Source organism: Macrotis lagotis, chromosome X, assembly GCF_037893015.1.
Source record: "Macrotis lagotis isolate mMagLag1 chromosome X, bilby.v1.9.chrom.fasta, whole genome shotgun sequence".
Classification (NCBI taxonomy): Eukaryota; Metazoa; Chordata; class Mammalia; order Peramelemorphia; family Peramelidae; genus Macrotis; species Macrotis lagotis.
This window is the reverse complement of record NC_133666.1, coordinates 528,243,253-528,269,631: the sequence shown is the minus strand read 5'-3', so window position 1 is coordinate 528,269,631 and position 26,379 is coordinate 528,243,253. Positions and strand designations below refer to the sequence as shown.

Genomic DNA, 26,379 nt, shown 5'->3' with positions numbered 1-26,379 from the left:
AGTTTTAGCCAGTGACTCAGTCACAAATGCCTAAAGATTGTCTCAGTGGTGGTGGTGGGGGGGTTGCCTTTGGCTCACTGAAAGGAAAGTCAGAGGGAGTAAACTCATCTCTGTCCCTGAAACTTCCCTTTGCTGGTAGAAATATCTTTTGACATGTGATTCACTGTACTTCCCTCCTAATGCAGTAATGACATGGCAGATCTCCTGATGGAATGAGGAATGATTCCTTTCAAAGTGAAGAAATCAGCACAGTCTTCATTCTGCACTTTTGATGGTGGGAATTCTGAACACTTTCTCTGAACCTTCTATCCTGTTCCTTCCCTGTTCCCCGTCTTCCTCTCCCCATCCCCCAAATGTCTCGCAGTTGACTTGCCTGGGACAAAGGAACCAGTTTACCTGAAAGGCCAAGTTCCCTCTGATTCCTCCTCCCTGGCCTATAGTTCCTGTTCCAGGAACTCTCCAAAAATTAAAAATCCTAGGCCATTAGAGGGCAGCATGTATCTATTGAAGAGATTCACAGTTGCTGGAGTTTCGTGTTAGGTTTTTTCCCTTCCAAATTACAGGATATTCCATAAAGAAACAGAAATACCAATGCTCAAGTCAGCATAAAAAAAACGATTTAGAAGGAGTAAAAGAGACAGAGAAAGGGATGAGGGATGAGACAAGGCGGGAGGAGAGAGAGAGAGAGAGAGAGAGAGAGAGAGAGAGAGAGAGAGAGAGAGAGAAGAGAGAGGAGATGGGGGAGGGGGTGTTTAAAGGGAAGGGGAAACAGGAAAGAGGAAGGAGGAGGGAGAAGAGAAAAGAGAGCAGGAGGGGCAAGAGAAAAGGCAGGGGAAAAGAGGGAGGGCCAAGTGTAGGGAAGAGGCAAAGAAAGAGAGGAGGGGGTGGAAGAGGGAGAGAGAGAGAGAGGAGAGAAAGGAGGAAAGGGAAGGAGAGAAGGAAAGACATAAGAGAATAGCTGAGAAGTGAGAAAAAGGAAGAAAAGAGAGAATTAAAGGGGTAGAAGAGAAGGAAAGGGAAGAGAGAAAAAGGGCTCCTTTCTAGGAGGGCATCGTGCTTCTATCCCAAACACTTGGAAGTATCAAAATCAAAGTGATCCCTCCAACTATTTCTCCTACCCAATGCCTGGCCAGAATCTGAAAGGGTACTCTGCCCCTCTGATCCAGTCATCCCATTGTAACGACTTTAAAACAACCGGGCGGAGGGGCGCAGCGATGCCCTTCACAAGCCTCGATTTTTAGCCTCTTGGATCGAAAGCACAAAGGAGCCCCTTGATGACTGGCAGGGACTGGGGCATTGCTGGGTTTTACAAGGAAGAACGAAACCCGATCCCGCCAATCTAGATATATTATCTTTGTCAGCCTATGGGGTGACCCAATTCTGGAACCAGCCATTTGGCTGTGAAGAGATATGTATCACACTCTCAGAGGAGGGGGGCTTGCCAACGAGGTTCGCAATGTGGTGCTCTTCCTAGGGACCAGTCCGGCCTCGTGCTTGAGTTTCCTCTGCAAACGCAACTCTGCTTTTAAAGGACTTCCCTCCTACGAGCCGACCCGCGGCCGCTTCCTCCACTTACTACGTGTCTCTTTTTAATTCCCCAAGGTGGCCCACGCCACAGAAGCTGCCCGGGCTGGCTGAAAAACAAGCAGACAAAAACACTGGAAGTGCCATTCAGGCAATGTCCATGTCCTGATCACCAAAGGAAGGCTGCAAGCGACGGTTCTGGTGCAGCCCAGAGGTGTAACAAGGCTGAGGGGAGAGGGAGGAAGATGGGGGGGGGGGGGGATGCTTCAGGGCATTAACATCTTGGGACAGGAGGAAAGAGCCACTTCACGTCCAAGGAGACTCAAGTCCTAAGACTTACCACATCTGCCGTCCTCTGTTACGCCCTAGACTACATCCCTGTCATTACACCCTCAGGGTCAACATGCCTTGGCACCTTCTTCCTGAGGCATATCTTCTCCACCCCCTTTCCCTCTACCCCTACCATTTTTTTTGGATCAGCTCAGGTATTAACTACAAACTGGATCTAAAAAACTCGTGCTCCCTCGCCCTCTTTCCCTCTCCCTTTCTCTCTTTCTCTCCCTCCTTCTTTTTCTCCCTCCTCTCTTTCTCTTTCTTTTCCTCCCTCCTTTTCTTCCTTCCTCTTCCTCTCTCTCTCTCTCTCTCTCTCTCTCTCTCTCTCTCTCTCTCTCTCCTCCTCCTCCCACGTTGAACGGCACATAGTATAAATTCATTTGTATTATAGTCTTAGACTGCTCGAATCAAAGAATTCGAAAGTAGAAATTACCTCAGGGACCCTCATTTTTAAGATGAAGAAACTGAAGTCTTAAAAAGGAGTGACTTGTTCTCAAGGTCACAAAAGTCATAATAAGCTGCAATTCTTTGTTTATCTGCCTTAACTTCTCTTCTGAGATAAACTGCAAGCTCCCTGAGGTAAGGGACTGGTTTATTTATCTTTGCATTTCCCGAATTTAACAGAATACCTGGTGAATACAGTTTGGTGCAAAGCAAGATTGGAGGGACTTTGGCTTCCTAATATAAACCCCACACACATACTTCCACCCCCTAGAAAGTCCTTTTTAGTCCAGTCTACTAATTGCTTGGATAACATGAGCTTTTTAAACACAATTTTAATATTCTATACGATTCCCCTCCTCCAAAAGAATCCTACAACCCTGGGAAAACACTAGATTATAGTTTAGCCAGTTGGTGCCTTAGGCTGTTAAATTATCTGTCACCATCTCCCTGCCATAACCACAGTGGAGCATTTGGAAGTGTTGCCCCATTTGAAGACCCTGAGGGCCCAGCTAGGAGTTCCTCTACCTAGACCTACAGCTCCCATTTCCCTATACCTCTTTGCTATTTGTGGGGCCACATTAGCAGGAAATTGCAACATACTTTCCTACTATCTCCCAATATTTCCCTGTGAAAATGTGAAATGTTTACTGAGCACCCGTACTCACCATCCATATGAAATACTACCATTAAAGTGATATTCCTAAAATTCAAGTCTGCTCATATGTCATTGCCACCACCACCACCATCACCGGGGCAGGTAGATGGAACAGTGGATAGAGCACCAGCCCTGAAGTCAGGAGGACCTGAGTTCAAATTTAACCTCAAACACTTAACAGTAACTATGTGACCTTAGACAAGTCACTTGACCATGATTGCCTCAAATCCAAAGCCTTCTCCAGTCAACCTGATCCATTTCTGGAAGACTTGGACCTAAATGACTGAAGGGAAAAGTGAAGTTGGTGACTTAGCACAGCACCCCTCACTTAAATCCAATTCTCTTTCTTGTCATGGAATCACCATCCTGATGTCATGGTCTTCTTCCAGAGGGACAAACATCTTCAACACACTACCACCACACCCATTCAATAAACTCCTGTGGCTTTTTATTGCTTCCAGGAGCAAATACAAAATGTTCCTGACCTAACTAAAAATCCTAGCTTTACAATCTTCTTATGCCTTAGTCCCTCCAAAAAGACTCTATCCAGTGACACTGGTTTTCTGAATATTCTACAATTTATTTGTATATAGTTTGCTTTGTATATTTTTATTTGCATGCTGTCTTTCCCCCATTAGACTGTAAGCTCCTTGAGGACAGAAATTCCCTCTTGTCTCTTTTTGTATTCTAGGTACTTAGAACATTTTTATTGAATGAATAAATGAAAACCTTGAAGGTCAAGTAGGTTATATTTCACCCCTCTCCTACTATTCTCTGGTACTTTTAATAGGCATTGGAAGTATCTAGATTCTCTGTAAAACAGCTCTACCCCCTACTTGATGTTGTTCCCTCAAGAAGGGGGTACCTTTGCACACCAGTTCCATTGAACTTCTGACAGTTGGTTAAAGTTTTACAAAGAAATATTTACTTTTAAAGTATAATCATAGATATAGAAGCTTACTCCCTAAAGGGAGAGCATAGGGTTTATTAGGTTCATTGTTTAGCTCAGTTCTTCTAGAACACAGTCCCCATTCCAAATCCAAATGTCCCAACATGGGTTAGAGCCCCAGGTACCCTCATTTCTCCAAGTCTCTGCTTGTGTAAACTGTTCACAACATTCCCATGTGGAATCCATGTCTCAAATCTCCCAGGTATGGTAGGAATGCACACTGGCTCCTGAAACTGAGAGCAAATTAAACAGAGCAAACAGAGACCCCAGACCCATTTTTCATTTTCATAGCCATGGTAAAAGAGAAGGGACAAAGAAAGTTATCCCCATCCTGGTGGAAATCATGACATCCATATTATGTAATCTGTCTGTGATCTTCAACCTCTGGACACAAAAGGAAAAAGTATGAAGTAAAAAGAGTCTCAGCTTGGTCAGTTTTAAAGAGGAAGTTTATTCCAGTTCTGTAGTCAATCAAAGGAGGCTATTGCCACATATGTGATGCAGCAGGAAGCAGAGTGCCTCCATGTTTGGTGATCTGGGCATGCACAGGTTTCAGGGAAAGCCCCTCCAACACACACGAATATTTATTTGATTATCAAACATTTAATTTGGGTATGACAGTAGACTAGTATATGGTGCCCAATGGGTCAACTGATGGATTATTCCTAGATCCACAGCCCTGACATGACCTGAACAGGTAATGGTCAGATACTTCAGAGGTAGAACTGCCAAATGACTGTGGGCCAGCTAGTCTCCTCCCTACAGCTTATCAGTAGGATTGTTGACATCTCCCTTTTTCCTTCTCTCAGTCCTCCACCCCTAACTGAAAAGCAGTGTATCTGCTCAGCCCAAAAAAATTGGTTGGTAACCTATGCACAGTAGTCATGGGGAGCAGAGAACACAGAGTTCCAGCTCCCAAGGGAACTTAAAATCTAAATACAGAGTATATAAAGAACTTTAAGTCTGACATTGGCCAAAGTTTAATTGTTTAAATAATAAGGTATAAAGAAATGGGTTGGTAGGAAAAAGAATAATGAAGAGATAGTAATCATCTTGTAAAAGTCACATTTAAAGGGAAAAATTATTTTGAACCAATTGGTGTAGAAAGTTTGAGATCAGATTCCAACTTGGCCCTTGCTCTCTATGAGACCTTGATGGAACAGGTTAATCCACCTCTCCTTACCCAAGTGTCAGGATCTTTAAAGTGGGAATTATAATACCTGTCCCAAATACCTGACAGAGTTCTGTGGAGGAGTAAATGAGAGGTAACCTGGTACAGTACTGGTTGGAGAATTAGAAGATCTGGACAGATAGGACCCAGAATGATATCAATAGGAAGGGAGGGAAATAAACATTTATAGAGTACCAACTATGTACCACACACTCTGCTAAGAACTTTTTGCAAGTGTTATTTAATTTGATCTTTGCAGCAACTTTTTATGGTAGATATTATAATTGCTATTATCTCTATTCTGTAGTTGAGGAAACTAAGACAAACAGAGGTCAAATGACTTGCCATAAGTGTCAGAAGTAAAATTTGAACTCAGGACTTCCTGACAATAGGAAAGAATCTAGATGAAATTCAGTAGGGATAAATATAAAATTCCATCCAGATTCAAAAACTCACCTTCATGATTGGAGAGGAATAACTAGATAATCATTCCTATGGGGGGGGGGGGGTTTCAGGTGCTCGTATTAATGCAAGTTCAATGAGCTAGCAATGTGATATGATTGGTGAAAATAATATTTATTTATTTATTGTTTTAAGGTTTGAAAAGCATTTTTCACATATTATTTTATCCCCATAACAACCCTGGAAGGTATTTAATTACCCCCCATTCTATAGCTGGATAGATAGAGGATGACAAAGGTCATCTTTACATAGTTAATGTCTGAGGGAGAATTTGAATTTAGGTTATCCTGATTCCAGGATTAGCCACCTGGTTGCTTGTGATAGCTTAGATTTCATTAAAAGAGTTCAAGAACTCTTTGTAATAGATCTTCATCTATCACCATTTCCTCAAGACCTATGATCTCCAGGAGCACATGAATCTCTGAAAGGACCAAATTGAGTCACTAAGGGTAGAGCAGCTTCTCTTTCAATGTAATCCTATCTCTGTTCTCCCTTTAAAAGTTTCAAGATTCAACCCAGGGTATGTGAACTGGCTGGGAATCAATCATTCTTAAAATGGTCCTCAATGAGAAACTTATGACCAGTCAAGAAATTCACCCATATCTTACCAAGGAACTAACTTTGTCAAGAGAATTTCACACCTTGTTAAAGGAGATGGTGACACAACTAAGTCCTTATTGGTAGGACAATGAGAGCCCTCCACCCCCATCCTAATCAATAGGGAACCACGGTACAAGAAAAAAGCACCATAAGAAAATAACAGACGAACTGGAGAGCCTCCAGAGAAGAATAACCAGGATGTGGGAGAAATGAAGAACATACTACTCAAGGACTAACTGAAGTAACTAGGGATGCTTAGCCTGAAGAAGAAAAATTATCATAGCTGCCTTCAAGTATTTGAAGGATTGCCACATGGAAGAGGGGCTTGATTTGTTCTGCCCCAGGGGAGAGAACTAGGAACAATGCCTGGAATTTGCCGACAGGTAGATTTAGGATCTTAGTAGGGGGGAGGAGGATTTCTAATAATTCAACTTGTCCAAGAGTATGATGGACTGTGTCAGGAGGAGAGGGTACCTCTCTCATCTCTTTTTAAAAATTTCATTTAATTTTTAATTTATGGAATAAAACAATCATTTCCATAATATAGTATAATTTTAAAAAGATGATTGTACATGAAACTGCAAATCTATTATGGACAACTTGTTAGCAAGTCCTTTTAAATATATATAATTAAGTTATCATCCACATTTCTTTTTTTCTCTTTTCTTCTTTCTCCTCCCCATCCCGTAGCTACCATTAGACAACTTTACAAATACACATATTTACATATATGTAAAATTCATCTATACATACTTCTATCAATCAGTTCTTTCCCTGGATGCATATAGCAATTTTCTTCATATGTTCTTTATAGTTAATTTGGATATTTTCTAATAGTCAAAATGACATCCACTCAAAGTTATTTTTAAAGCAATATTGCTGTTACTATATACTATTTCACTTGATTCTGCTTGGTTCATTTTTCTTTATTTCATGCAAGCCTTTCCACATTTTTCTAAGATCATTGAGCTCATCATTTCTTATGATTAAAGTAGTGTTGCATTTGATCTTCAAACTGAAGCTGAATGATCATATTTGGGACTTTGCAGTAGGGTGGTTAGGAGGGGAGAGGGGGCTCAGTCAACTTTTTCATATAACAAAAATTCAATGAGTTAAACTTGATGGTCTGAGTTCTAGCTCTGAGATTCTGATTCTCATTCTATTAAATATAAGGCATCCTCTTTAATGACTTATTGCAGATTTAGGGATGTCATGCTCATCTAGATAAAGAAGGTATCAATATTCTATTTTTCTTTGATCCGTTGTCTTTTTGTCATTGTCTGCTGGCTTGCCTACCTGTCAGTCTGTCTCTTTCTTTCTGTTTCTGTCTCTGTCTCGATTAGCCAGGGACATATCACCACACTACTGTCCCTTGCCCTCTAATGCCACCCATTTCAGTAACAGTTCTCCCATTATCTGTACTTAGCAGTCACTGGCAAACATTCCCATCATTAGCTATTGGCTTTTGCCTCTCCTCCCCTCCCTGGCCTCACCCTGAGTTTCTGCCCACATTAGCACTTCCCATTGGATAGTGGGTGGTCAAGAGGAAGCCAAAGGTCCCCAGGGAAAGAGAAAAGGGAAAATAAGAGAGAGGGGGGAAAATTTTTATTCAAGAGGAAGAGAGAGATATATAATGGGGGGGGGAAGGAGAATTTTGAAAGACAAGACAGTACTAAAAAGGGAGGAAACAAGCTAGGAAGGATGAAAAAACAAGATAAGATACTGGACAGGACATAAGCTAACAGGAGTATGAATCTGAAAAACAAGTGTAAGGGTCTTGGGTTGCAGAAGAAAGGGAAGAGGAGACATGTAAAGAAAAACAACCAGAGATAAAAGAGAGAGAGAGAGAGAGAGAGAGAGAGAGAGAGAGAGAGAGAGAAATACAATGCAAAAAAAAAATGATGACAGGATACCAGCAAAGTAATGACACAGGAAATAGAGATCCCCATATAGGTGAAAGAGTGAGCTAGTGAAGGAAGACAAGAACCAGAGAGTGGAGAGGTAAGAAAAGATTCATCTATAGCTGCCTAAGATGCTAATTAGGCTTAATTACATGATTTCTAATGTTTTCAATTCTGACAGAAGGAAGAACTTCCTGGTTATGAGACTGTTAGATGCTGAAGTATGTTCCCATAGGAGGTTGCTTTATTCATTTCCTGAGAATCTTTAAAAATCTGATAGAAATTCATCAATCCCTAAAAAATAGTCTTTAAAGTAGGTGGATGACATGGCAGAGAATACCAGCATGCTAAGGAGCAAATCCGAAGGCATTAATACACAAGTCAGCAAATGTTTTTCTATTTCCCTGATGGTCTCCATCTGAGGATCTCAAAACATCAGAGGAATGAAATGTTTGACAGTTATTTTTCTAGGGGTACATTTTAAGGGATATAAAGAAAGCTTTGTAAGCTGGTCTCATCTGAGTCACACTTAGAAAATTGAGATGTCAGGGCTTGGCTGTGAAACCCCAGGTGCAGCTCTCAGAGCTGCAGTATGTTGGATATAGAACAGAAAGGTCTTTTGGATCATCTGATCCAACCTCCTTTTAGGAAACTGAGGAAACTAAAGCTAGGAAAGTTTCAGTGCAATCCCTGAAGTCACATAGGAAGATTTTGAACTCAGAGCCAGATATTTCTCTATTATGTCACATGGATTGATTTCCTTCTCTGAAAAAAGAGAAATGAAAAGGACTTCATTTCAAGAGTTTAGGATAGTTCTGTGGCAACCTGAGGTTAGGAAGTAGGGAGAATGATGGAGTAGCAAGAGGTTGGACCTGGAGTCAAGAGACATGTCTGAAATCCCTAACATGGGGTGATGATCAACTTTGCTGGACTTGCGCATTCCATCAGTGCAATAATCAGGAACAATTTGAGGGATCTGGGATGGAGAATACTATCTGAATCCAGAGAAGGAACTGTGGAGTTTAAACAAAGAGCAAAGATTATTACCTTTAATTTTTTTAAAAAGTCATCTAATGTTTTACATAATTTTACTATCTCTAATATTTTCTTTCATCATTAGGGATATGTTTCTTCTCTCAATGCATTCAATTTTGATCTGTGCATATCATAGAAACAAATGTAAAGACTATCAGATTGGGGCAGCTAGGTGGCACAGTGGATAAAGCACCAGCCCTGGAGTCAGGAGTACCTGGGTTCAAATCCAGTCTCAAGACACTTAATAATTACCTAGCTGTGTGGCCTTGGGCAAGCCACTTAACCCCATTTGCCTTGCCAAAATCTAAAAAAAAAAAAAAAAAAAAAGAACTATCAGATTGCCTTCTGTTGGAGGGGAGGCAAGAGGGGAGGAAGGGGGAAAAAATTGTAAAATTCAAAGCCTTGAAAAAATGATTGGAAGAAACTGCTATTGTATATAATTGGAAAACAAATAAAATATTTATATTAAAAAAATAAATTCCATTTCTGCTGCTTCCCAGCTTTACCACCATCATGGCACATCTCTTAGACTCAATTTTCTCATCTCTAAATGGGGAGATAAGCACTTTTAACAACCCACCTCACAGAGTTGTTGTGAGGAAAGTGTTTTGCGTATTTTGGTGATCCATAAATCTAAAATGTTATTATTAAAATGTTATTATTAAATTCATGTCCAGGAAAATATATACTAAATCATTAATAGTTAAGAGAATTATAGGGGCAGCTAGGTGACAATAGGTGGTCTAAATAGAGGATAAAATGCCAGGCCTGAAGTCAAGAAGTCTCAGATTCCTGAGTTCAAATCTGTCCTCAGACATTAACTGGGACTCTGGGCAAGTCACTACCTTCTATTTGCTTCAGTTTCCTCATATGTAAAATGAACTAGAGAAGGCAAACCAGTGAAGTATCTTTGCCAAGAAAACCCTAATTGGGGGTCACAAAGAGTCAGAAATGACTGAAATGACTAAACAACAAACATAATAATGATGATGATGGCAATGATGACTACAACAATAATGAAGGCAACAATTAGATGCTTTTTCCGTGAATTTTGGCTGAATGTGGAGAGCAGGCAGTAATTCCTCAGATGACAAACCTATGTGCTTAATAAAAGTTTTCTGAATTCAATTGAAAAAATATATAATTATAATACAAAATTATATAATGTAATAAATATATTAGAGAAGTGTAAAATGCTATAAGAGTTTAGAGAGGATGAGATCAGTTTTATCGAGCTAATAGGGAAATCTTTATAGAGGAGTTAGTATTTGACCTAGGCCTTGAAGGACAGATAAAAATTCAGCAATCAGAGACTATAGTCTCAGTTTTCAAAGCAAAGGGATGTTTTTTTTATGTACTTCATTTTCAAAGAAGACTGTGACATCTGGGAGGTGATACCATGGCACACAAGCGAATTGGATTTGAGTGAGGTGGTGCTGTGCTAAGTCATCAGCCTCATTTTTCTCTTTCAGAGCCACTGGGTCCAGTGACCAGATATGGATCAGGATGACTGGAGATGACTTTGGATGGCAAGCAATCAGGGTTAAGTGACTTGCCCAAGGTCACATAGCTGATAAGTGTCAAGTGTCTGAGGTTGGATTTGAACTCCTATCCTCCTGATTCCAAGGTCAGGGATCTATCTAATGCACCACTTAACTGCCCCCAAAGCAAAGGAAATGGTGTTGATGAAGGCATAGGTGCAGAAAAGCATAATATGGGTTCCAGAGATGGAGCTTAATCACAGGAGTTCTAGTAATATTTAACAACTTGACTCTCAAGCTGCTACCAAGTTGACTCCAACATAACACTGAAAGTAATAGCTTTATCTGAATAGAATACATAAATGGATGTAGATATAGGATGAGATATGACTGCAAAAGCAGAATAGTTTTGGATATAGGTAATGGGGGGACTTTGAATGCTGTGCTAAAAAAATAGAGAAGTCCTAAAATTTTCAGTGATATATGGAATGAATTAGAAGAAAAGATTGGTTAGCATATTATTTCAATAGTCCAGGTAACAGGTAATAAGGGCCTGAGCAAAGATTCTGGCAATAGTAACACACACACACACATCCACTCACACATATACATATACATATACATATATATATGTGTGTGTGTGTGTGTGTGTGTGTGTGTGTGTGTGTGTGTATACATATATAGTATATAATAGTATGCCAATTACTTTTTTCTTGTAATATGTGTGGGCATATATATGGGCACAAAAATTTAGAAAACAAAAAACTATTGAACTTGGAAGGGAAACTAGAGTTCAACTTTGTGCATTTTGAATTTGAGGGAGCAGCAGAACATATAGGTAAAGATGCCCAATGAGCAGTTGGAAATGTGGGTCCATCTGGAACTAGGGAAAAAGGTCAAAGATGAAGCCTTGAGAGAGCTTATAGAGAGGGAAAAGAAAAGAAATATGAGATTGAGGAAGATGAAGAAAAACCATCTAAGGAACAGCAGAAAAGCAGGCAAAGGAGGAGAACCAAAATGGTAAAATCTTGTAAAAATCAAGGAGCCAATGGTTAAATGTGTAAAATGCTACCAAGATATTGAAGAAAAAAAAGATCAATAAAAGGTCATTGATTTTGGTTATGGGAATATACCAGTGATCTTTGAATGAAATGAAATAAAAAATGAAATGAAAATAGAAAATGAGAATAGAAAATAAAAACAAGAGTTTGAAAGATAAGAAAATTGTGAGGACATGATGGAATGATGTATTCTTGGAGAGACAATTCTTTTGTTGAAGTTTGGCAGTATAAGGATAGGGATTGGTCCCATAATTTCATTAGCATATAAAACTTCCAGGTGAAAACTCCCTTTGTCAACTCCCAAGGTCAGCATTTTCTCTTCATCTTATAATTTTTGTATTGTCTAAGGTACTGACATAGTAAATGACTTGCCCAGGGTAATACAGCCAATATATATCAGAGGCAGTTCTTGAACTCATGTTTTTCTGATTCTCACATTGTTTTCTATTCTCTGTCACTCTGCTTCTTTAAAAAAAAAAAAAAGGTAATATTTGGGGCAACTAGGTGGCGCAGTGGATAGAGCACTGGCCCTGGAGTCAGGAGGACCTGAGTTCAAACCAGCCTCAGACACTTAATAATTACCTAGCCGTGTGGCCTTGGGCAAGCCACTTAACCCCATTGCCTTGCCAAAACTAAAAAAAAGGTAATATTTGAACTCTAACTTCAAAAGCTGACTCTATTCTAAACTATGTTGACAAAGTAAGGAAAGATCAGAGGAAAGATTTAGAGCTGCAAGAACCCTCAGAAGTCCTGGAGCCCAGTCTTCTCATTTAACATAAGTATCTGTATATTTATAAGAATATGTATATGTGTGTGTGTGTGTGTGTGTGTGTATTAAAATCAGGGATGTATTGATAAAAGTTTAGCAACCAACTGGAGGAGAGGGGATATATTCATAATACACTTTTAAATTTAATCTGCATCATTAACATTTCTCCATTATTTTCTTAAGTCTAGACAATCAGCAAAATAATAAATCAAGTCCTGATTTACATTGTTTTTCAGTGTCCAACTCTTCATGACCCTATTTGGGATTTTCATGGCAAAGAAACTGGAGTGGTTTGCCATTTCCTTCTCCAGTTCATTTTACAAATGAGGAAACTGAGATAAACAAGGGTTTTTTTGGTTTTGTTTTGTTTTAGGTTTTTTAGGTTTTTGCAAGGCAAATGGGATTAAGTGGCTTGCCCAAGGCCACAGGGCTAGGTAATTATTAAGTGTCTGAGACTGGATTTGAATCCAGGTTCTCCTGACTCTAAGGCTGGTGCTTTATCCATTATGCCACCTAGCCTCCCCTGAGCTAAACAAGATTAAGTGACTTGCCCAAGGTCACAAAGGTGGAAAGTGTAGAGGCTGGATTAGAACTCATGAAGAGGAGTCTTCCTAATTCCAAGCCGCTGCACCACCTGCATTATGGTATGTGCTTATTTCAGAGCTGTCAGTGTTTCACTCTGACTCCAATATCCCCATAGAGGTATTCTGACTGGTTTTCACTGTTTTTTTCAATATTTGACAGTGGTGAGGTACAACTTAGATAAGCTGTCAACAAAACCTTTTTCTCTAAACTCGGGTAAATTTATACCTATGTCTGGAGATCGAACAAAATACTCACTCAGAGTCGTGAATTGCTGCAGCAGAGGCTTGAGATAGAAATAGACATATTTCAAGATATAATGGAGGAGTCTGCCACAATTTTTTCATCTCTTGCAAAAACAATACGGATTCTTGTTCAAGATTTCTTGTCCACTTCTCAGAGGAAAGTAGAAGACTTGGCTTGATGACTTCAAACTGCCTGGTTTTTTTATGGTCTTTCAATATCAGAATCAGTTTCAGACAACCAAATGTAGCTTTGAATCGGTATATTGCTGTCTTTGTTGCAAGTAAAACAGTCAAGAAAATGTGATGATAGCTTTCTGGAATCAAATGCAATCTCTACCCCACCCCTACCTCCAAGTCATCCTTTCCTAGCAGATAACTCTTGTGGTACTTTGGCTTGCAGACAATTTGAATCCCTAAGGCAGTCTCCCTGCAGCACATTCCCACCACACTCAACTGAAGACAGGGACCAATCTGAAATATCACATAATTCATAGATTTAGAGCTGGAAGGGGCCTTAAAGGTCATCTAATCCAACCCCCTTGAATTTATAGATAAGAAAACTGAATCCCAGAGAGAGTAAGTGAATTGATTGGTGTTAGCAGGTCATTCATTCATTCATTCATTCAGCAAACATTCCTTAACTGGTCATCCTGTACAAGGCATTGGGGTCACAAAGATAAAACAGTGAAATTGTTCCTGACCTCAGGGAATTTATAATCTGCTTAGGTCAAGAAAAAATAATAGCTTATTATTTTGCTAAAGCTATTTAAAGATCACAAAGCAATTTCCCCAGAGCAGCTATGTCCTAGATACCATGCTAAGACTTTGAAAAAAACATTAATTCCTGCCCTCAAGGAGCTTACATTGAATTGGGAGAAAAACAATAAGTACAGCAAAAATAAATATATACATATGTGTGTGTATTTGTCTATATGTTGTTGCTCAGTTGTTTTTTTTAGTCCTATATAACCCTTTGTAATTAATCTCATTTGGGGTATTCTTAGCAGAAATTCCAGAGTGGCTTATTATTTCCTTCTCTAGTTTATTTTATAGATGAAGAAACTGAGGCAAAAAAGAGTTAAATGACTTGCATAAGGTCATACCGCTAGTAAATCCCTGAGACCAGATTTGAAGTCAGGAAAATGTGCCTTCCTGATTCCAGTTCCAGCACACTCTCCACTGTATCAACTAGCTTTCAGTGTGTATATTCTCTCTTCCCCCCCTCCCTCTCTTTCTTTCCTTCTCTCTCCCTCTCCTCTCTTTCTCTGTCTCTGTCTCTCTCTCTCTCTCTCTTTATTATATATATATATATATATATATATATATATATATATATATATTACATACATATATATGTGCATGTCAGTATATATGCATTCATGTATATACAAATACATATTGTATATGTGCATATATATATATATATATATACACTATATGTATACATACACTATATTTATATATAGTAATTTCCAACAGAGGGTAAAGATATGAGAACAATTTCTGGCACAAGTAGGGAGAACAGAAAAAGGAAACTGGAGGTATGGAGCTTACTTACATAAATGGAATGAGGGCATAAGGAATAGTAATAGGGATTCAACACTCTAGCCTAGTCTGTCTACTGCTCTCAATTAAAAACATTTCTTAGAGGAACATAAGGCAGTAGCTTGTCATATCTTTCAAAGTAGCAAAGGTAATACTTATTTAATTGTCAATCCTTATAAGGTAAATAGAAGAGTAATTGGGGGAAGGGGGTAGGTAGAGAAGTGTTTGACAGTCAAGGCAGGCTTTAGTATAACATTCAATTTTGCTCATTTGAATTTGTAGGTAAACCTGTAATTATGAGCACTGAGCAAAAGAGTTCCATATTTCATAACTGGTTACATAATAAAGGCAAATATCAGTTCATCCATATATGATAGGACTTCTAGTTCCTCACCACTTGCTATGGACTTACAGCAACTGGTCAGCAACCTTCCTGAAATATGGAGCTCAGGCCATGGGTTCTTGTGTTCTATACATGATACTGTTTTTTTTTTGTAAGATTTTTCTTTCAAGGCAATGGGGTTAAGTGGCTTGCCCAAGGCCACACAGCTAGGTAATTATTAAGTGTCTGAGGTCGGATTTGAACTCAGGTACTCCTGACTCCAAAGCCAGTGCTCTATCCACTGTGCCACCTAGCCTGTTCTTAAGTAAAAAAGCAATCTGGCATCAAAAGGCACAGCTTCAACAGCAAAAGACCATTAATGGTAATAAAGAGTAATTAATACAATTATTGTAGTGTTCTAACATAGATTCAGAATCCATTTAATGCTTAGTGATCTGGAGGTACATCCTCATGCTGCTGAGTCCAGTGACCCAGAATACCTGTTTCAAGGAATGATGGCCATAATATGAAAGAAAAACAAAGTTGAAGTTGAAATTCTCCAAATGTTTCATATGAGTCACTACATTAAAAAAAAAAAACCCATAATGTCCAGAATGAAGGAACTGATCATCTTGCTATAATCTTCCCTGATCAGACTCCATCTGCAGTTTTACATTTATGAAGGACACATATTAGGAAGGAGACAGAAAAGCTGAGCAGTATTCAAATGAGAGAAACCAAGATCTGAGCACCATGCTATATGAATATTAGGGAATGTTTAGCCTGAAGAAAAGAAAACTGAATTTCTATTATTTCTATTATTTGAAGGCAATATCACTTAGAAGAAAAAGTGGATTTGTCCCACTTGTCTACACAGGGAAAAACTATGAGGAATGGGCAACATTTGCAGGGAAATAAATATAGCCTTAATGTAAGAAGCATTGGATTAGACTTAAAGCTTGAAGGAAACAAAGTCATCTGGAACATCCTCCTTTTACAGACTCATAAAGGTGTAGTCACTTTGCCCACCAGAGTTAATAAATGGGGGTGGGAGGCAACTAGGCAATGGAGTGAATAGAACACCATCCTTGAAGTTAGGGTGACTTGAGTACAAATCTGGCCTCAGAAACTAGTTAGCTCTCTGACCCAGGGCAAGTTACTTAAGCCTTATTGCCTCCAATAATAACAATAATAATGATGATGATGATGATGATGATGATAAATGGCAACATTAGGATTCAAACCCTAACAGATCTTCTAACTGTAATTTGAAAAACTTCTTAACAAGCAGAGCTGTCTCAAAATACAATGAATTGCTTTGGGAATGAATAGGTTCCCCATCACTGGATGTTGTTAGTGAGGGATGGATGTCAACTTGCCAAAAATGTTGAAGGAATTCCTCCTCAGTTGAGACAGGACTGAATGAGCTCTGAAATTCCATCCAATGCTAAGATTCTGTAGTTCTCTCGCTCTCTGAAAGGTATGAAGTTCATGCTAAGTTTTGGAAGTAGACATAGTATGGGTGCACACATTCCTATCCACCTAGAACCTTATAAAGAAGGGACTCATTTCTACATGGCACCAGTCCTTCCAAATTCACTTACAAATTTGACATAGCTGATGGATGGATGAGTCCTGTTTCAGCTACTACACCTGGGCTTGGCCAGCATTGGACTAGTTGACCACAAAATTTGATATGAATTTCATTCCTGGACTTCCTGGTGGTTCTCTCCCTTGACCTTTGGAAACTCTTCAAGTTACAACCATCTCCACTCTCCTCCTCCTAAAACAGGAAAGGGAAAATGTGAAGGCAAAGAATAGTGATCTATATTTACAGGCTACATGTGGGAGACAAAGGCCTCTTCCCTCACAATGCTCTCTCTCTCTCTCTCTCTCTCTCTCTCTCTCTCTCTCTCTCTCTCTCTCTCTCTCCTGAACAGAAACTAGATAAGAAAGAATGACCAAGTGAGTGGCCTTGGCTGACTTGTGCCTTTCAAATGCACTCTAGTTCCAACTGCACACTGATCAATAGTCTGCCTCTTCATCATATAGTTAGCAGACCAAAACCAAGTACAGAATGACTTTAGGTGCTCTGAAGTCCACATGGTTATTACAGCTACTGATCACTCTGTGCATGCTCATGAGGATGGGTTCATTGGCTAATCCCCCTGTTGATATATATGTGTGTTATTGGTATGCATATATGCATCTATGCATGCATGTATGTATTTACCAGTCTGTGTATCATATATATATATATATATATATATATATATATATATATATATATAGAGAGAGAGAGAGAGAGAGAGAGAGAGAGAGAGAGAGAGAACACTATCGATAAAAGGTATCTCAAAAGTCTTGGTGCAGTTTTATGCTTTATTAACATCAGAAGTACTCAAAACTTACCCCAAAAATCATTTGAAAATTTGAATATTTAAACTTCTTAAATATTTTTTTAGTTTTGTGAATTTTAAATTGTTGAATTTTGAATTTTTATTTTCACGAATGAGATATCCTCTCATTATACATTGGGGGTGACTCATTTTCTAGATGATACGTTCTCAAATCAGTAGAACCAAAAAGAAGGTTCTCTTCCTTGGTTTCCTTAGTTAACTGATCTAAATTCCATTTTACTTTTTTCTTGTGGAGTCAGATTAAATCTATTATGTATGCATCAGACATAGAGGTGGCATAGAGGACAAGAGTGCTGGGACTAGAATCAGGAAGACTCCTACATGAGTGTCTCCATCTTAGGTGATCTGATCATATGCCAAAGCCCTTTAATATATGTCTGTATGGGTATATGTGAGGGTATGTATATAAATGTATATCTGTTGTCTTTTTAATTATTTCTGAGTTCATAGCCATTGATTCTGTGATCCAAATAATACTGAAATAGCCTCTATAATTTATTGGAAAATTCCAAGGACTACTGAAATTCCTCACTGGAGGAGGTCTTTGGGTAATGATTGTTTGGGTTTTGGATTCGTTTTATACAAAAATTCAAATTTTAGGAAGACCTTCCCTACCAACAAGAATAGCAATTTTTTTATTCTATAAGACCTTGTCAATCTGATCTCAACTTATTTTGGAGATGCAGCATAATATGGTATTTATTAAAATTAAAAAAGAATTATTTCTATAATTGGAGGACTGGTTTAAATCTCACCTCAGTAAAAACCAATATAATTCAAAAGTACCACCTCACACACATAAGATTGGCAAAGATGGTAAAAAATTTTGGAAAAATGACAAATGATGCAGGGACTATGGGAAAACAGATACTGTATTTCCCTGTATATAAGATTCACCTTAATTTTAGGGTCAGAAATTTGGAAAAAATGTATTACATAAAGTTATTGAACTCAAATTTTATTTATCATGAAATTCAAGGACCTTCTGCTCATAGCTTTCAGGCATCTTTTGGGTAAGTCTGGTGCATGGACTCATGCTTAATCCATTCTGTTTAGTGAACCTGAAGCACCAGTTGTATACTCCTTTGACATCACTCACTTCGTTTTCATCAGCAATTCTTCTTGCCTCATGTTGAACCATCTTTGTGGACACACTGTCCTTTGCTCTTCAATCCATCTCTTCAGTTCCCTCTCTATGTTAGACCATTTGGCTAACTTGCCTCTCATGGTCTTCTTCTGCCCTGGAGTTCTCAGTAAGGTTTCTTCTTCCCATAGCCTGTCTCAGGTTGTTTTCTCAGTTAGAGGAGGATCAAACTGATATTAAGCAGCATGATTTCCATTCACTTTTGCAAGCTGGATCACTTTGAATTTGAATTCAGCACTGTATGAAAATCTTTTCTGAGTCATTTCTGGGCAGAATGTGGCAAAACATAACCTAAAATACCAGTAACAAATGTGAAACAATGAGTGCAAAGATAACAAGTGCAAAAAAAGTGGGAAATGAAAGTAAAAAAATCCAATAACCACCATATAAGATGTTCCCAGCTTTTAGATACCAAATTTTAGAAAAAGGATGTGTCTTGTACATGAGGAAATATGGCACATTAATAATCTGTCATTAGAACAGCAAACAAGTCTAGCCATTTCAGAAAGCAATTTGGAACTGTTGAAATTTGGAATTATTGAAAGCTATTAAATTGTCATTCTCCTCTGACCTAGTGATATCACTATGAGACCTCTTCCCCAAAATTGTCAAAGAAGAAAAGTATCCACATATATTTTTTTTAATTTTTATATTATCTTTTTGTAGTGGCAAAGAAATGAAAAACAGAGGGAGTGCTCATCAGTTGGGGAATGGTTGAAGAAGTTACAGTATATGAATGTGATAAGAAGGGGATCATTTCAGAAAAACCTGACTTGTAGAAATTGATAATCAGGAGACAAGCAACTTGGAAAGACTTAAAAACTCTGATCAACATAATTCCAGAAGATTCATGATGAAACTTGATACTGACCTCCAGTAGATGGGCTCAGAATATAAATCAAGGCTTATGTTTTTGGGGTTTGAGACATAGGCAATATGGGAAATTGTTTTGCTTGATTATTCAAATTTGTAATATGTTTTATTTTCTTGCTTTCTCAATATCAGGGTGGAGGAGAGTGCTAAGAGGAAAAAAAATTGAACCTGAAAATTATTTTATTTTTAACTTATAAGAATAAAAGAAGCATTTATTTCCATAATAATAAAAAGATGATTGTACATGAAACTATTAATCTACTATGCACACCTTTCTATTCCTTTCAAATATATAATATTATCATATAAATTTATTTTAATTTCTTTTATTTTTGGTTGGACCTGAAAAATTAAATGAAATTAAAACAAAATAAAGAACACATGCCTAAACAGGGAAGGAAAAAACCATTGCTAGTATTCAGCCATAACTAGACAAAAGAGGATATTCTTTTTCCCCCCATTAAATCTTGCCCCAGACAATTATGACATATGCTTCTTGGCCCCCAGTTGCTTCATCTATAAATTGAGGGAATTGAATGACTCCAGGGTCAGACCTCCTCAGTGAAACAGACTTGAACTTGGTTCACATAGAGATGTTCTAAAGAATCAGCACAAAATCTATTGTCTTTCTAATCTATTATTAAAATTCAGTTACTGACTGTCTCTTCTAGGAAAAGTGAAGATGGAGAATAGCAAATACAAAGGAATAAAGAGCAAGCGGGGCTTATAGTCTGTGTAATCCTAATGTATAGGGTTTAAGCAAAATGGCATTCAGCAAATTAGAGTAAATTCATCAGTTTCTGGGGTTGTGGTACTTCAGAGTATTACCTTAATGAAGTGGCTACTTCCATAGGTACTTGGGTCCAGTAATCCTTTGTGGAGAAGTTCTTTAATAATGAGAGAAAAGCTTGGTAATGGCTCATTAAAGGGATGGCCTGTTGATTTCAAGAACTGCTGATAGTGTCAAGTGTATAATAAGGGATGGTGGAATGACGGTTAGTAAAAAAGCTAACTTGAAATAGAGGAGGACAGTAACCATATATTAATGTTTTAATAATTCAGCGGATGGAGATAGGTGAGCCAAAATTCCAAGCATGGGACTTGAGCAAAGGTATAGGGATGGTCAATGCCAGGATAAGCATGGGAAATAGAGAGTAGTAGTTTCTGATTCTTTGCTGGTTTTCCTATTAAATCCAAAGAGTATATCATTAATGATGTGCTGATTAATAATTATTATTTCATATTACAGTACTTTGTAAAGTAGTTCATTGTCTTATCATACCCACAATAGACTCTAAATTCTATGAAGGTAATATCTATTTGTAACTATTTGCAATCTTAAAGAGCTATATAAATGTTAAGTTTGAGGAAAGGGATAGGGAGAGAAAAGGAGAGAATACTGAAGGCCATGGTTAGGAGGTTAAACTTTGATAGATAAAAGGAAACACCTATAGTTTTTGAGTAGGAGAGTAAGATGATCAAAGAACATTAAAATGATTGCTGGGGGGGTGGGTAGGTGGCACCGTGGATAGAACACCAGCCCTGGAGTCAGGAGTACCTGAGTTCAAATCCGGTCTCAGACACTTAATAATTACCTAGCTGTGTGGCCTTGGGCAAGCTACTTAACCCCATTTGTCTTGCAAAAACCTGGAAAAAAAAAAAAGAAGATTGTTGGACTAGTGGAACACAGGATGGTATAGAGAGGGAGGCAAGAAGACCAGTTAGTGTACAGTGATCTTCTTATAGAAGGTGCTTAATAAATATATGAATTGCCCAAAAATAAATGAATGCATGACTAAAAAAAATAAATAGATGGATAGATGAATAGATAAATGACTAAATAAATAGTCTGCAACATGTATCCAGAATTTTACCAAGTATGGAATTTGCATAATAGGTCATTCTAATCCCAACTCTAATTCAATAAAGTAGAGTCTGCAGACATGAACATCATTAATGAGAGCAGTACTGGCTCAGTTATAGGACAGAGTTCTTGATTGATTTCTTCCTCTCCTGTTCAGGTCCCTCCTACACTAAAAAGAAATAAAAAATTCCCTTAACCCTGAAACTCCTTCCAGCTCTTGCTCTACCCCTCTCCTCTGTCTCAAACTTCATGGTCAAACTTCTAAAACAAATAATTTATACTCACTGCCTCCACTTAATCACCATCCACTTTCCATAACCTCTTGAAATTTAGTTTCTGTTCTTACCCCATTTACCATCTGTCTGCAAGGTCAGAAATAATGGCATTATCTATAAACTCAATTCCATTTTTTTTCTGTCATCATTCCCCTTGACCTTTCTAAAGTATTTAGCACTATAGATCACCCCTCCTTCAAGAAACTCTTCCTTTTGCTTCCAGGACATGATCACATGGTTATCATACAACTTCCCTGATCACTCCTACTGTCTCCTTTGATGGTTCCACATCTTCTTCTAGCCTCTTAAATGTGGGTATTCCCCAAAGTTCTGGTTTAGGCCTTCTCTTTTCTCTATACTCTTTCCTTTGGGGATCTTGTTCATTCCCATGACTTCAGCTATTACCGTTATGTAAATGACTTCTAAATCCATATCTCCACACCCAGCTTCTCCTTAGAGCTCCAGTCCTGTATTTCCAAATGTCTATTGGATATCTCCACCTGAATGGCCTACAGGCACTTCAAGTTCAACATGTTCAAAACTGAACTCAGCATCTGCTCCTGATATACCTACCCCTTCCTCTAATTTCTCTCTTTTTGTTAGTGGCACTACCAATCTGACAATCTCCCAGAATCCTAACCTTAGGAATCATCTTTGACACCTTGGTGTTATTGGTCAGTTGTTTTCAGTTATGTCCATCTCTTTGTGCCCCAATTTGGGGTACTCTTGGCAAAGATACTAGAGTAGTTTGCCATTTTTTTCTCCAGCTCATTTTCCATATGAGGAAATGGAGGCAATCAGGGTAAAGAGTCTTGCCCAGGTTGCAGGACCAAGGTCAAATTTGAACTCAGATCTCCCTGACTCCAGACTGGGTACTGCCTATCCAATCAATTTTCTGACATTTCTTTTTTGAAGTATTTCTTGCTAAAAAGTCTCCATTTTGGGGCAGCTAGGTGGTGCAGTAGAAAGAGCACCAGCCCTAGAGTCAGAAAGAACTGAGTTCAAATCCAGCCTCAGACACTTAATACTTATGTGAGACCTTGAGCAAGTCACTTAACCCCATTGCCTCACAAAAACCAACAACAAACAATATCTCCCTTTTTCATACTCCAATTAAAAGTCTTTTAGTTCAGTCCTTGATCTCTTCTTACACAAATTATTTTTGTCCGGTCTTCTTCCATCCCTCTCTAACCATCCTGTGTCATCTTGCTGTTGTCCTATGTTTATCTCTCTCCTCTATTCAAAACAATTGTAGGAGCTCCCTTTTACCCATCAAACCAAGCTTAGCTTCCAAACAATGGTCTTCAATATTCTTCCTCCCTCCCTACTACATACCTAAAAAGCATGTTGCTCTTTAAGGTTGCAAAGCACTTTACATAATTTATCTTATTTGATCCTCATAACAACCCTGTGAGGTTAAGTACCATCATTATTGCCATAATCATGCCCACTTTATCAATGAGTAAACTGTGAATAAGAGAAGTTAAGTGACTTGCTAGTGACATATGTGCCTGAGGCTATTTTCAAATTCAGATCTTCCTGATAGTAAGGCAAGTCCTCTAACCACCATTCCATTCAATTACCTTGACTAGTCAGAGTTATCTCATATTGCTCCCCTTCCAGTCAGACTGTGCCATCAGCTCCCCATTCCCCATCCACAACTTGTCCTCTCCCATCACTTTTTAAAGCCCCATGATTAGGATCCTCACTTCTCCCCACCCATCTCCATTTGTTGACAACCCTACATGTCTCCATGAAGCTTTCCCTAAGACTCATAGGTGAAAATTACCTCAGGTTTCCTGTAGGGCTTTTCTTGGTTCTCCTTTATCCCAAACACATTCTGCCTCAAATTTTATAGTGTGTTGTGGTGGTAATAGTACTAGATCTGGAGTCAGGAGAGAACTTGGATCAAATCTTGCTAGTTGCACCTGCTAGTTGAGTAACTCTGAAAACGTAATTTAATTGCTCTGAACTGTGACCTTACCTGAAAATGAAAATTGCTAAGGGCCTTCCCATCTCAAAGATTTCATGGCCTTTAGGTGTTCTGCATTCTGCATAAAATAATGTCAGATTTTTACTTTCCATCTCTGAATTAGTGGCTCATCATACTCTATGTCTGGTCATTTTAGACTGGGTCAGAGGGAGATACTCAGTAGAGGATACAAGTAACTTAGTCCTTAGTTTTATCAGAGAAAACAATAGTAGACACTCCCAACTAGGACTTACCTGTAGGATGCAGCAATATTGCTACCTTTCCTCCAGGGAAGAAACCAAAACATCTTCTTACTGATGCCTGAAATTTCACCTTTAAAGTCTCAATCCCTTGACTAAAAATCAACCATCTTTATGTAGCATCTGTGCTTCCTAGTAAAAGTAGCAGTTGTAGCTACCTTTGGAGCTCAAAGATCATTATATCAGAAAAATGATGCTATGACTTGTATATGAATGATTAAAGTGAAGAACTTTGTGTAGATACCACTCTCACTATTCCATCTGAGCCCAGTGGCTTGACATAGTAAAATCAAGATGATTGGTGATCAATGGAAAACCTTGATATTTTAGGGTCAGGTCTTTCCCATATCATTGAGGCTTTTCAGTCACAAATTCATTAGCAGGGTAAAGCTAATCTGTTTCTCAATGGTCTAATCGTCAGTATGGTAATATCTGTGTTTCCTAAAATGTTTTGTTTCCTTCCTTGGCTTCTCCTAGGTCGGTGATATTCCGAGGGTACTCAGTCATCTATCTAATCATCAGTTGAGGAGCCCCCCCCCTTTCATTGTCCAGTTTCATTAACCAAGCAGGAATCAAATATGTAATACCATGGTAAGGTAAAAGACATTTATTTAAAACAGAATATGAATCAAATAAGAAAGGGTTAAATAAAGCAGCAAGTGTTCCCAGAACCCATACCCAGGTGGCCACCTCCCACGCCTCCAAGGGAGATTGTAAGCCAACTCCTCATTCCATCCTCCACATGTTTCCAATGCAAGCAGGAGAAAGATACAGGCAGTTTATATTCATGAAGCTAGAGCTGAAAGTTGCACCATCTAATCTACTCACTCCCCTTCACTTAGCCCAACAAGGTCAATACTGATGCTTTCTTTGAGTACCAATACCTCCATCAAGGTCCAGACAGGATGCTCAAGGTCCATTCCATAGGAACTGTCTCCCTGGACACACTTCTTCAGCTCTCTGGCTATCCCATATCTCTCTTTATCTAGACTATCAGTTATTTGGGGGATGGGGAAAGCATCTTTCCAACTTCCACTCAAAAACTTTCTGCCTCCTTTCCTTTTCAAAGCATATAGACATAGCATCCTGGAGCAAGCCATATAAAAGCTCTGGCACAATGAGGTAAGCTCCTTGAACCCTGAAATATTGTGATAAGATCTTCCAGGAAAAAAACACTAAAAATTCAAATATCCTTGGCTGTTATTAATCATGTATTCCTTTGTGCAAATGAGTTTCTGAGATGATTTTTCATATGGTTTTCATAGGAAGCATTCATACTGGGTCCACATTGGCTAGTCTCCATTGTATAAGTAAAGAAGTCATACCAATAAAAGCTTCAGAGTCCTCCAATTTTTCCTTATTCATAATTTTGTTTTCCTCTCCCCAATCACTGGTATCCATACTCTTCCTATTTCTTCCCCAAAGTTCCTTTGGATTCCAAGAAATGGTTAACAGGAGCCACAGAGAGTTCTCACTGGATACAAATTTGGAAAAGATGTGTACCAGCTCTCAAATTAAAATAAGTAGTGGGAGCTGGTATGGAGGAAAGAAGAGATACTAAGCGCAGGCTTCTACTGTCTCCCCCAGGCCCCCAAACCAATTTCCCAGTATTCTCTGGGGTCATTCTGTTTTTCTCATTGCCCCTTGGAAAATAGTTTAATATGCAATGGGACTCAGCTTAATTTTTAGACCCTACTCCCTAGCAGCTGGGTTACAACATCCAATACTTTTCAAGTAGAAATAAAGTCCCCTTTCACACTAAGACCCACATTTTACTAAACAGAGTGGCCAGCATTCACCCTTGGTTTCTTTCCTGTGAAGGCAGTGCCCAGGAGAAGGTCAGGCAAACATTCCTGCCCATTTTTAACACCTCCCAAAAGATCTTCTCCCCTTCTTCTTGGTTTTTCTTTGACTCTTCTCCCACTCCTCCAAGGATCCTCTCCTTTTCAGCCCACCTCTCATCCCTTGAATATACCCCAGCTGCACCCTGCCCCTTCAGAAGCTACGGCTTTGGTGAGAGTGGTGGATTTATTGTTTGAGGTTACGAGGCAGTGTAAGATCTGAGCCTCAAGAATCAAGGGTTATGACATTTTTATGGTCTTCCCCCTCTAGCATGGAGATGAAGCGACTGAGGAAAAACATCTGGTTTCACTTTTTTTATTCCCAACCACAGTTCCCATCTGACAAAGGCTTCCAACTTGCCAGGGTTCTGGTCTCTGACAAAATGAGCAGTTGGGGCAGCCCCTAGCCCACAGCCTGGCTTTCTCTGGCTCACCAGGGGGCAAGTGCTCTGCTCAGCACAGAAAAAAATGGCTTTAAGGTCACTCACTACCAGAATTCAGGGAAACAAAGCCCTCGGCTAAGAGAGAAGGACCACACTGGCAACTAGCCAGAAGATAAGGAGTGTGCCTTGGGGGAGGGGGAAGGAAGGGAAGGAGGGAGGGAGATGAAGGGGCAGGAGGAGGAGGAGGGAGGAGAGGGAGGGAGGGAGGAAG

At 38.9% G+C, this 26,379-nt stretch overlaps 1 long non-coding RNA gene across 3 annotated transcripts in view; it reads right to left on the bottom strand.

The window, feature by feature from the left end:
* Positions 1-14,710: 14,710 nt before the first annotated feature.
* LOC141500915 (uncharacterized) overlaps positions 14,711-26,379 on the bottom strand; it is a 36,530-nt gene continuing 24,861 nt past the window's right edge. Inside the window, exons 3-6 of one of the 3 annotated variants that reach the window (XR_012472073.1) lie at positions 21,109-21,160; positions 18,596-18,931; positions 16,684-16,862; positions 14,711-16,552 (exon numbers count right to left, since the gene is read on the bottom strand). This is a non-coding gene — a long non-coding RNA (uncharacterized LOC141500915). Of the gene's footprint in view, positions 16,863-18,595; positions 18,932-21,108; positions 21,161-26,379 lie in introns of all 3 variants that reach the window. The other 2 variants (XR_012472072.1, XR_012472074.1) reach the window with 2 other exon arrangements.